The sequence below is a fragment of the Pipistrellus hanaki genome, assembly GCF_964339955.1.
Source record: "Pipistrellus hanaki genome assembly, chromosome: 19".
In the NCBI taxonomy this organism is placed as follows: Eukaryota; Metazoa; Chordata; class Mammalia; order Chiroptera; family Vespertilionidae; genus Pipistrellus; species Pipistrellus hanaki.
In genome coordinates, this window is record NC_140521.1 from 7,639,911 (window position 1) to 7,650,592 (window position 10,682).

At 51.6% G+C, this 10,682-nt stretch overlaps 1 protein-coding gene across 6 annotated transcripts in view; it reads right to left on the reverse strand.

The window, feature by feature from the left end:
- Positions 1 to 9,116, reverse strand: part of CAMKK2 (calcium/calmodulin dependent protein kinase kinase 2) — a 46,566-nt gene extending 37,450 nt beyond the window's left edge. For 2 of the 6 annotated variants that reach the window (XM_084868047.1, XM_084868042.1), the window contains exons 1-2: positions 5,332 to 5,464; positions 1,407 to 1,482 (exon numbers count right to left, since the gene is read on the reverse strand). The gene's annotated coding sequence lies outside the window, so the exon portion shown is untranslated. Of the gene's footprint in view, positions 1 to 1,406; positions 1,483 to 5,331; positions 5,467 to 8,682 lie in introns of those variants that run through there. The other 4 variants (XM_084868043.1, XM_084868046.1, XM_084868048.1 and 1 more) reach the window with 4 other exon arrangements.
- Positions 9,117 to 10,682: the final 1,566 nt, after the last annotated feature.

The following is a 10,682-nucleotide window of genomic DNA, read 5'->3' on the forward strand; positions in this document are numbered from 1 at the left end:
ACAAAACAGAATCCACAGAAACCCATAGGCATCAGCATCCTGCCATCCCCCATGTCCCTCCTCCCTCCCTCTTCCCTGCTTTTGGGGGTGATGTTCAGTCTAGCTTCTCCTCTCCTTCCCCAGCCTCCAGCACAAAGCAGCCAGGGGCAAGGAGGGGCTGGGAGCGGCTCGGGGGTCCAGCACCCTGTCCTCCACCCCTGGACCTCAAGGGTGGGAGCGCTGTCTGGGGCGAATCTAAACGAAACTTCCCACCAGAGGTCCTGACGGCAGAACCCAAAGTACCTTTAAGAAAGCATAAGGGAGGTGTCCTTCCCCCAACACCCTGCCCCCCACTCAAACCACTGGTTCCCCATTTAAACTGGGCAGCAAAGGCTTATCTCAGGCACCACCCACAACGCCCCTTCCCGCCCATCCGCCTCCTACCCCGTGTCCCAGCCACCAAGACGCGGGCCTCCCAGCGCCCCTAATCCCCTCCTCCCCCGTCTCCTTAGGGGACAATCCTTCTCTCCCCTTAAATTTGCAATTAGCGTGTTTTTGCCACTATTTACAGAAGCCAACAGGATAAAAACAGACAACATAAAAATAGTTTCCTGGCAGCTTTCAAGAGGCGGGGGGGGGGGGGGGGGGGGGGGGAGACCACAGACGCTTGGAATTTTCTTAGTCTCCTTTTCAAAATGGAAAAATGCTGGAATCCGTTATCCCTTCCAAAGCACTCCCCGGCAGTTCAGACCACGCACCTGGGAGCTCCCCAGAGACAGAGACCAAGCCCCTGCCTTCCTCAGTTCCCAGGGCAGAGCTTGTTGGCTGGTTCAGTGAAAGCTCACCAGGGTTTCGGCGCCAGTGCCCCATCCTGCCCTCTTTCCACCAACTCCCGAGCCTCCTTCCGGCCCTCCGAAAACACGAGCCAGTCAACGACCCAAAACGCTGGCTTTTCTCTGCGCTTACAACGTTTCATAATGGAATTAAAAAAAAAAAAAAAAAAAAAAAGTCCATCGGCAGCACTACAAACACGCTGAAAGTGAAAACATCGGTGTCGAAAATATTCCTTCCTCAATTTGGTCACTAACATCACCCAGCAGGGAATGCCAGAGCAGGAGGTGGGTCTTCCCCGCACAGACTCACCCACTCACCTCCTTTTAAATATGACTTTTTTTTTCCCCCCGTTTTGTTGAGGAAGGGATCTAATCAAGGAAATAAAAACTACTCATTCAAACTCTTATTTTTTTCAGAGAGCAAAACGCTTGGGAAATGATTTCTATGCCTAACTTCCTGGAGGAGACCGTGAGAAAATGGGCAACCTCTTGCTAGCATGACCAGGTCAAGAGAGCCTCCCAGGAAACCATCCCGGTCCCCGGGGACCTGAGCCCTGATTTTCTCATCTGTAAAACGGAGCCAGCGCGGCCTACCTGGAGGGTAGCTGTCCGGTCGACCTTCTATATCAGCCGTGGGGAACGTCTGGCCCCGCACACCATTGGTCCGGCCCTGCCGAGGCGGTAGAGGTGAGTTAATTAAACGTCCGGCCAAACATAGCAGACTAGCCTTTAAGTTGATAATTTTGTATGACCCGCAAATGATGTTATAAATATCCAAATGGCCCTTGGCAGGAAAAAAGTTCCCCACCCCTGTTCTATATGAAAGTGCCAGCCGAAACCGGTTTGGCTCAGTGGATAGAGCGTCGGCCTGTGGACTGGAGGGTCCCAGGTTCGATTCCGGCCAAGGGCACATGCTTGGGTTGTGGGCTAGATCCCCAATAGGGGGTGTGCAGGAGGCAGCCAATCAATGATTCTCTCTCATCATTGATGTTTCTATCTCTCCCTTCCTCTCTGAAATCAATAAAGAAATACATCTTTTTAAATATTAAAAAACAAAAAACAAAAAACACCTGGTTCCAAATTCTTTCTTCTATCAACCTCTCTCTGAAAATGGAATGACAAAATGAATGGAGACACAAAATGTGGTCTATCCGCACACAGGGGTGTTGCTCAGTCATAAAAAGAAAGCACTGAGATAGTCTACGGCTTGTAGGAACCTTGGAAATGTGATGCTCCAGGAAAGAAGCCAGCCACAAGAGGCCCCATGTTATTATCAGGTCAGCGGAGTAACAAGCACAGCCCAAAAGAAGAAAAGCCCATTCCGTCAGGAAATGTTCTCAGCTTCCAGGAAAGAAGGCACAGACACGCGGGCAAGGCCTCTCTAATCCGGGCCGAAGAGAGGAGCTATTGGGAAAGCAAAACAGCTGCAGAAACAGCAGCAACACAAGGCCCTCTGGCCCAAAGGAAAACCTGAAAAAGCGTTTGCCCCACTTCTCCAGGATCGGAAAGGGACATGGGAACCACAGGCCACAAGAAGAAGGCATGCCAGGGAGGTCACTACCGACCCCAAACAAGTCACCGAGCTTCACCGAACCCCTCCATGAAATGGGTTCGTGGTGGAATACAGGAACCTCTGGGGTCCATGTTAAAATCTGAGTTCAAATGCCAAGAAAATAGGCCTGTCCCACCCCACCTGGCCCATCCATCCTTCCTCCTGCGGGAGGTGCCTCCCCACCCCCCAGCCCAGGAAGGAGACAATGGCAGAAAGTTTTCCTAGGGGCTGGGTCATGCTGTCCTATCTCCCTCTCCTCCTCCTCCCATCCAAACTCCACTTTTTTTTTTTTTTAATATATTTTATTGATTTTTTTTACAGAGAGGAAGAGAGAGGGATAGAGAGTTAGAAACATCAATGAGAGAGAATCAACGATCAGCTGCCTCCTGCATATCCCCCAATGGGGATGTGCCCGCAACCAAGGTGCATGCCCTTGACCGGAATCAAACCCAGGACCCTTCAGCCCGCAGGCCGATGCTGGATCCACCGAGCCAAACCGGTTTCGGCCAAACTCCACTTTTTAGCCCGTCCTTCAAGACTCTGCACTAATGACACCTCCTTCAGGGAGCCTCCTGGACTGACACCAGGCAGGAGGGATTTCTCCAGAACCCCACTGCCCTCTGCTCCCTTCATTCCCGCAACACGTATTCCTCCAGGAATTTCTCAACGGGGGTACTCCTGGCGTTTAAGACAGGGCAATTCTTCATGTGTGCCAAAGCTCTGGCTGCTTGGAGGACATTTGGCATCCCTGGCTCCTGCTCCCAAAAGCCAGGCGTGCTCAGCATCATTTTGAAACCAAAAAGTCGCACCACACTTTACCAATCACTGGCCGGGAAGTTGGGACCAGCTCTGATGAGACCTGCAGTTATTAGTAAACTAGAGGCCCAGTGCACGAATTCGTGCACCAGTGGGTCCCTCGGCCTGGCCTGCAGGGATGGGGCTGAAACTGGCAGGCGGACATCCCCTGAGGGGATGTGAGAGAGGGCACTCTGCAAAGTTGCTGTCGCTTGGCAGCCCCTGTGTTGAGTGTTTGCCCGTAGTGGTCAGTGCCCATCATAGCTACCAGCCAGTCTGCCGGTCGGCCAGTCGCTTAGGCTTTTATATACATAGATATATTTGGCTACCAGACCATTAACAACTTGGGGGGTGGAGGGAGGGGGGGAGACAAGTCTAAGCTGATCAGCATCATCACCAAGCCTGCTTGAATCTGTGTCCTCACAGGCTGGTTTGTTAAACAAATCTGCACTCCTCAAGAAGCTGAGGGTGGCTTTGCAAGAGTCCCTGCTCTAGAACCGGTGATCAAGTGAAAAAGGCTCTAGGACCTGAGGTATCTGGGTTCACTGTGTAACCCCGGGCAAGTTACTTAGGCTCTCTGAGCCCCTCCATAAATGGGCTGCCTCCTAGCAACACTGCAGGATTCTTTCAAGCCTCCATCTTCTCGTCTCTACAATGGGGATAAAGATCTCAAGCCTCATGGGATATTTTTAGACATTAAATGAGATCATGCAAATAACACACAGCAGAGTACTTAGGAGCTCATCCAATGGTGGCCATTTTTTTTTTTAATTTTAAAATGTGTCGTGTGTGCTCTCTGCAAATGGCTGCTTTCTCTATAGAATGGAGGGTCCAGGCTCAGCAAGAAGCTGCATTTGCATAGTACGGACACTGTTTATTCTTAAACTGCATGTTTTTGTGGGGTGGCTTGGAGAAGGGGTCTAGCTCTCCCAAAGGCCCCCCTAGCTGCCCTTCCCCCCGTCCCCCCCCCCCCCCATGGCCCTGCTCCCGCTAGGAACCAGGATGCCTGTGAGGACGCAGAGCTATCCCCTGTCTTCGCTGGAGGGCAAGCATAGCCAGGAGAAGGGAGGAGTCAGTGACTGCACTGCTCTAGGGCACAGAAGTTTCTATCCCTAGGACGGTGGGGACTACCAGGCTGAGGAAGACAAAAGTTGCCTCCAAGGAGGTGAAAGAGGTGGACACTGCACCCCCCCCCCGGGCCCCCCCCCCAGGCCAGCTTGCTGACACACTGAGCTTCCGCCCACCCAAACTCCACCCCCTGCCCCAACCTTACGGGGGACCTAGGAGTGGCTGAAGTGCATCCTCTTCAGCAGCAACTGAGAGCAGCAGCAGCCAGGATGGTGGCTGGTAAAGACGTGAAAACACCCTCCTCCTCAAACCAGGCGGCGCAGGAGATGGGGAGCCAGGAAAAGGTCAAGGCTGGAGCGGGTGGCCACCCAGGCATCCAGACCCAGTGTTGAGGGCTGCGCCCGGCATCCCCGCGGCGTCCTCAGAGGCGGGCAGAGGATGCCGGTGAAGGCAGGCGCCTCTCTGCACGCACAGCCAGCGTGCTGCTGCGGCCCCGAGGTGAATTTAGGTCAAAAGGACCGAGGCGGCGAGGTTCCAGCCTGGAGACTTGGGGAGGGGGGCGGGGACAAAGGGCCGACAGAGAGGCAACGGTCCCAGCCCCACAACTGCTAGCCTAGGGTCGTGCTGCAGGGCGTCCAACTTCCCAGGGCGGGCGTCTGCCCCCAGGACTAGCGGGGTGCGGGGGTGGGGTGCTCCCGTTCCGTGGGCCCTCTCCGCCCCTGCGCGCTCCGGCTGCCCCCACCTGTCAAACGCGAGGCGGTGGGCCTTCGGGTGGGGACCTCGCTTCCAAACTCCGGGACCGCCCCTGCTACCCCGGGCAGGGCGCTGTCCCGCCGCCCAGAGGCCGCCCAGAGGCCGCCCCGAGGCCCCGGCGCTCGGAGGATGCGGAGGAAGGGGCGCCGGGCACCTCGCCCCCACGTGGCGGGGCGTGAGACCGCGCACGTGGGGTCCCCTTCGTGGAGGAGGGGGCCTGGGGCCGACCTCCTCGGGGCTTTGTCTGCAAACCCCGGCAGGGGATGCCCCGCCCCGAGGCCGAGGGCGCCGAGGGGGCCGGGGCTGCAGCGGCTGCGCCCCCCGCTCGCTCCCGGGCTCCCGCCGGCTCACCTGGGCTCCGCGCCGCCGCCAAGGCCGCCACCGCCGCCGCCGCCTCCCGCGCTCCGCACCCGGGCTCGGCGGGCTCCGCTCCGCTCTGCGCGGCTCCGCGGCGCGCGGGGGGCGGGGGCGGGAGGAGCGGGAGGAGCCGCCCGGTCCCCGCTCGGGCGACGCCGCCCCGGGCTGCGCGGGGATTGGCCGCGGCCGCTGGGAACCCGCCCGCGCCCGCCGCTCCCTCCGGCGCGTCCCCGCCGCTCGGCCCGGCGCGGGGGAGGGCGAGGGGCGGGAGCCCGCGGAGACGGAGTAGCAGCGAGGCGAGGCGGAGAGAAGAGAAAAGGGGAGGCGGAGGGGGTGGGAGGAGGCCGCGGGCCGAGGAGGGCGGGAGACACCCGCCCGGGGCGCGAGCGCGGGAGGAGGCCACGCTGCAACTTGGGCCCCGCCCGCCGCGCGCACCTGCCCCGTCCTCCCCGCGGCGGCCGCGGCACCCACCCTCCGGGAGGCTGGTTTAGTTTTGTTTAGCCGCACGCGCCAACGGCAGGGTGGCGGCTGAGCCCCGGAAAGTTTCCCCCGAGGCTGCGGGACACCCATTTGGGGAAACCCCCTTCCACACCCACCTCCCCTCCTCCACCACCACCTCCTCCGTCACTGCTCAGGGCCCGCCCTAAATGCTGGGGGATCGGGTACCTTCCCCACCCCCCAACTCCACCTGGATATACCAAACTACACGAAACCAATGAAGTCTGGCTTCTCCCGAAGGCTGTTTTAGATGCTTTATACGGAAAACATTCTTCCCAAACGGCCACCCCTTTCAGCGTCCCGCTTTCCTGAGCCTTCATAAGTGTGTGTTTAGGGTCCCAGCTGGGTTTCAGCGCTGCCAGGGGAGGGGAGGGGAAGGGAGGGGAAGATATCAAGGACTGCCAGACCGGGCGCCTTGGGAAGTTGGGGAAACCCCAGTCCTGAACCAAGAGTTACCCAGGGCGTGTCTCACGGGCCCTGCCAAGCAACCAAAAGAGGAATCAAGAGTTTAAAAGGGAGTCCAGCCAAATTAACGAAAGGTTCAAAGTCCTCTTGCCAACTGAGTGGATTTGCAGGTCTGGTATTTCCAGGCTCCCCGGGCGCTTACAAACAATCTAGAGCGTTCCCATGAGATGAGCACCCCTCCTGATGTTATTGGCATGCAAGCATTTGTTGGGAATGGAAAAGACCCGGGGCCCCGCGAGCTGGCTCAGTGGTTGACCTATGAACCAGTTCAAGGCTGGGTTCCCCTTCAGGGCATATGCTGGATCCCCAGTGGCGTGTGTGTGTGTGTGTGTGTGTGTGTGTGTGTGTGTGTAGGAGGCAGCCTATCAATCATTGATGTTTCCCTCATCATTGATGTTTCTATCTCTCCCTCTCCTTTCCTCTCTGAAATTATATATATATATATATATATATATATATATATATATATATATATATATACACACACACACACACACACACACACACACACAGAGAGAGAGAGAGAGAGAGAGAGAGAGGGGGGGGGGGGAGCAGACACACCTGGGAACAACCATCCTAACAGATCATCAGGGGAATAGATCAGCGAAACGTGTCATAGTCATTTCACGAATGTTATAAAGTTTTATACCTTTTACTTATAAATGGATTTGAAGCAAATAGCAAAAAGGTTGTCAACTCTGAATGGTGAATGAATAATTCTGTATTTTTCTATTTTCTTCTCCCAAAATATGTATTGGGGCTGACAGGGAGTATTCTGAATATGTCTAACTTTGTGACAGAGGTCAGCAAACTTTCTGTAAAGGGCCAGCAAATAGTTTAGGCTTTGCAGACCATGTTTCTGTTGGCAGAAACTCAGCCATTCTAGCAGCCCTGGACAAAAGAAAATGACTGTGTGTGGCTGTGTCCCAATGAAACTTTATTTATAACACTGAAAGTGGAATTTCACATAATTTTCAGGTCACAAAATATTGTTTTGATTTTTCTTCAAACACTTAAAAAGTATAAACTCTTCTGAGCTAATAGGCCCTATGAAAACTTATTGCACGCCAGATTTGGCCTATGGGCAATAGCTTGGCATCCCCTGCTTTACTAAAGAAACCAAAAGAGATACCGTTTGATGCCTTTTCCTGTTACATGTTAAAATATACAATTCTCTATATTTACATCGTGTTACTGAATTGCCTGTGTTTTATTAAACTAGCAAACAGGCAGGAACTTAGTTATACTAGTACGTACAGCTGTGAAAGTTAGAAGCCAATTATGTGAGAAAGGTAAAAAAAAAAAAAAAAAAAAAAGAGTCCATTCAAATATAAACTCTAGCTCAAAATCAACTTCTTTCTGGGAGAATTTCCTTAAATGCTGTGACCCAGGCCCTCCTTGTCCTCTCTCCTCTCTGATCTCCTAAAGCAAGGACTGTACCATTTATTTGATGCTCAACTACCATCATGATTCTACTTTTTTAAAAATATATACATATTTTTATTGATTTCAGAGAGGAAAAAACAGGGAGAGATAGAAACATCAATGATGAGAGGGAATCATTGATCGGCTGCCCCCTGCAATCCCCACACTGGGGATCGAGCTGCAACCCGGGCATGTGCCCTGACTGGGAAATGAACTGTGACCTCCTGGTTCATAGGTTGACGCTCAACCACTGTGCTACACTGGCTGGGCTACTGTTTACTTTTCACTAATGCATTCTGACTTGCCAATAGAGCTATAAATTCCTGGAATATAAATAGGTACTACAGCTGATTCATTTGTTTACATTCAGCTTTGTGGTTGAAAACAGTGTGGAGTCATGCAGACCTAGTTCAAATCCCAGCTTTGATAGTTATCAGCTCTGTGGCCTTTGGACACGTGACTTTGGTTTCATCAGCTGTCAAACGGGGATAATAAACCTAGGGCACAGGCTGGACTTGGGGTGTAAATCAATTGTGCGAGTAAAGACCATAGCTCAGTGCCTGGCATATAAACACTCAAAGGCATTTGGCAAAGAGCAAAAGCCCCATCAACCATGTGCCTTTCTTATTAAAGTGAATTAGAAGCACTGGCAGGGAACATCACCAGGGTCTTTCACTGACATTCAGCCCCTCTTGTGATAAGAATCATCCCACTCAAAAATCATATTCTTCTGAGCAACAGAAAAATAAGAATTGGCTTTGCTTTTTGAGGCTTTCCCTCCAGGAACACCAGAAAAAACACACACACAAAAAACAAAACTATGCTAGGCAAACAGAGCTTATTGTCTTGACAACAGAGTGCCAAGAAAATAAGTAATCAAAGCATCGGAATCTTCTTAAGAAAACTTGGATAGTTACAGAGGAGATGCTGAAAAGTAAGACTTTAAAAAGAGCTCACCCATTAGGACACAGCTCCTGCCAAGGCTCTGTCCTCTGCTTCCTGAACTGTTCGGGATTCTCCTCGTGTTGTTCACGGAAGGTTCCACCTCCCAAACCTTGAACATCCAGGTGGAGACATCAGGATTAATCACACCATCATTCACTGAATTCTTCCCCAGTCAACAGGACAATAGAAAAATGCTGGCCAAAAAGAAAAAGAAAGAAAGAAAAAAAAAACCCTGAGAAGTTTGAATCCAGCAGGCAGTGAGGTTGGTATGTTTTAGTCCCAGACACAAACAACAGTATAAAAGGGGAAGTCAGCGGAGGCATAGACGAAGTTCTTCATTTGTCTTAGGTGTGCTATGAGAAAGAACAAAATCAGTGTAGCCACTGAAAACATCAGGACAGGTTTTAAGACACTTTGAACCAGTAGAAAGGCTCAGGATATGAAGGTGAACACCAAGGAGGGCTGGCCTACACTGAGTACTACATAAACAACTGATATTCGTTATGTGTTCAACAAACTGATAAAGAATGTTCTCAGAACCAATGCAGTACTCCCAACTCTGGCAATAGGCAGCCCTAGGCCAGTGGTCGGCAAACTCATCCGTCAACAGAGCCAAATATCAACAGGACAACGATTGAAATTTCTAATTTTTTTAAACTTAAACTTCTTCTAACACCATTTCTTCAAAATAGACTCACCCAGGCCGTGGTATTTTGTGGAAGAGCCACACCCAAGGGGCCAAAGAGCCACATGTGGCTCGCGAGCCGCAGTTTGCCAACCGCTGCTCTAGGGTAATGCACCCACTAGGCTGGCTTCTCAGCTCTGGAACCTACTAGATGTGTGACCTTGGGAGTGCCACTGACTTAACCTCCTGATGCCTCAGTCCATATCTGTTAACTGGGGCTCATTGCTATTGCTTACTTTTTAGGACTGCAGTGAAGATTAAATGTGGTGATATACATAAGTAACTTACACTCTGTAAGTGTCAAGGTATTTGTTCTCACTGCCCCAAATCTGCTGGGTAGAAATCCCACCAAGCTGAGCCACTGGGTCTGGCCACACCTTTCTTCTCCTCCCCTTTGATAATAATCCTAAAATCTCTTATAAACCAAATGCCCACTGGCTACTGAGCTGCAATTTCCTCCTCACCAAATCCTTTCCCCCATTTAACCAAATCATCAGTTTTTATACCCCTAATTATACCAGCCTGACTTACTTCCCCCACCAGGAAAAAAGAAACAAAAACAAAACAATTAGCTGTAACCCAGACATGTTCTGAGTTTGGGGATCACCGATGTCTCCAACTTTCCTTTTAACCCACGATAGGCCCTGACAACAAATCTAAGTCACAGATGTCAGGGAGCCATGGCCTCTTGATATTAGCTTTGGGTTCCATCCTGCCAGGATGAACGAGCAATCTGAGAGCAGAGTCGGGCATGCAAACTGCATTTGCACAGGGCTCTTTGCCTGAAGGGCCCTTTGCATTCTGTATGAAGGCTCTGCGTAATAGATAGGCCTTGTATGTTTACTTTGCACCCGGCCCCACGAAGGATGTAGCCAGTCCTGGTCAAGTTGGCTGAATACCTGAAGGGTCAGCTGAGCAACCTTGCCCCACCTCTTGGACCTTCTTACACTGAGGCAGAGGGATTAAGATCATTTCTTGGACTGGGAGGAACTAATCAATGTTTAAATACATGGAATGTATTGGGAAGAATAAAAAGAAATTGATAGAGTTATGGTAACCTCTGGGGAGGAGGAATTGTTTTACTATACAGCCTTTAAGAATATTTCAGTTTTACCCTCTACATATGTAACCTTTCAAATTTAAGGAAAGATTTTTTTTTTAAGTCTTTTTTTTTTTTTTTTTTTAATATATTTTATTGATTTTGTACAGAGAGGAAGAAGAGGGTTAGAGAGTTAGAAACATCGATGAGAGAGAGTCATCGATCAGCTGCCTCTTGCACACCCCCTACTGGGGATATGCCCGCAACCAAGGTACATGCCCTTGACCG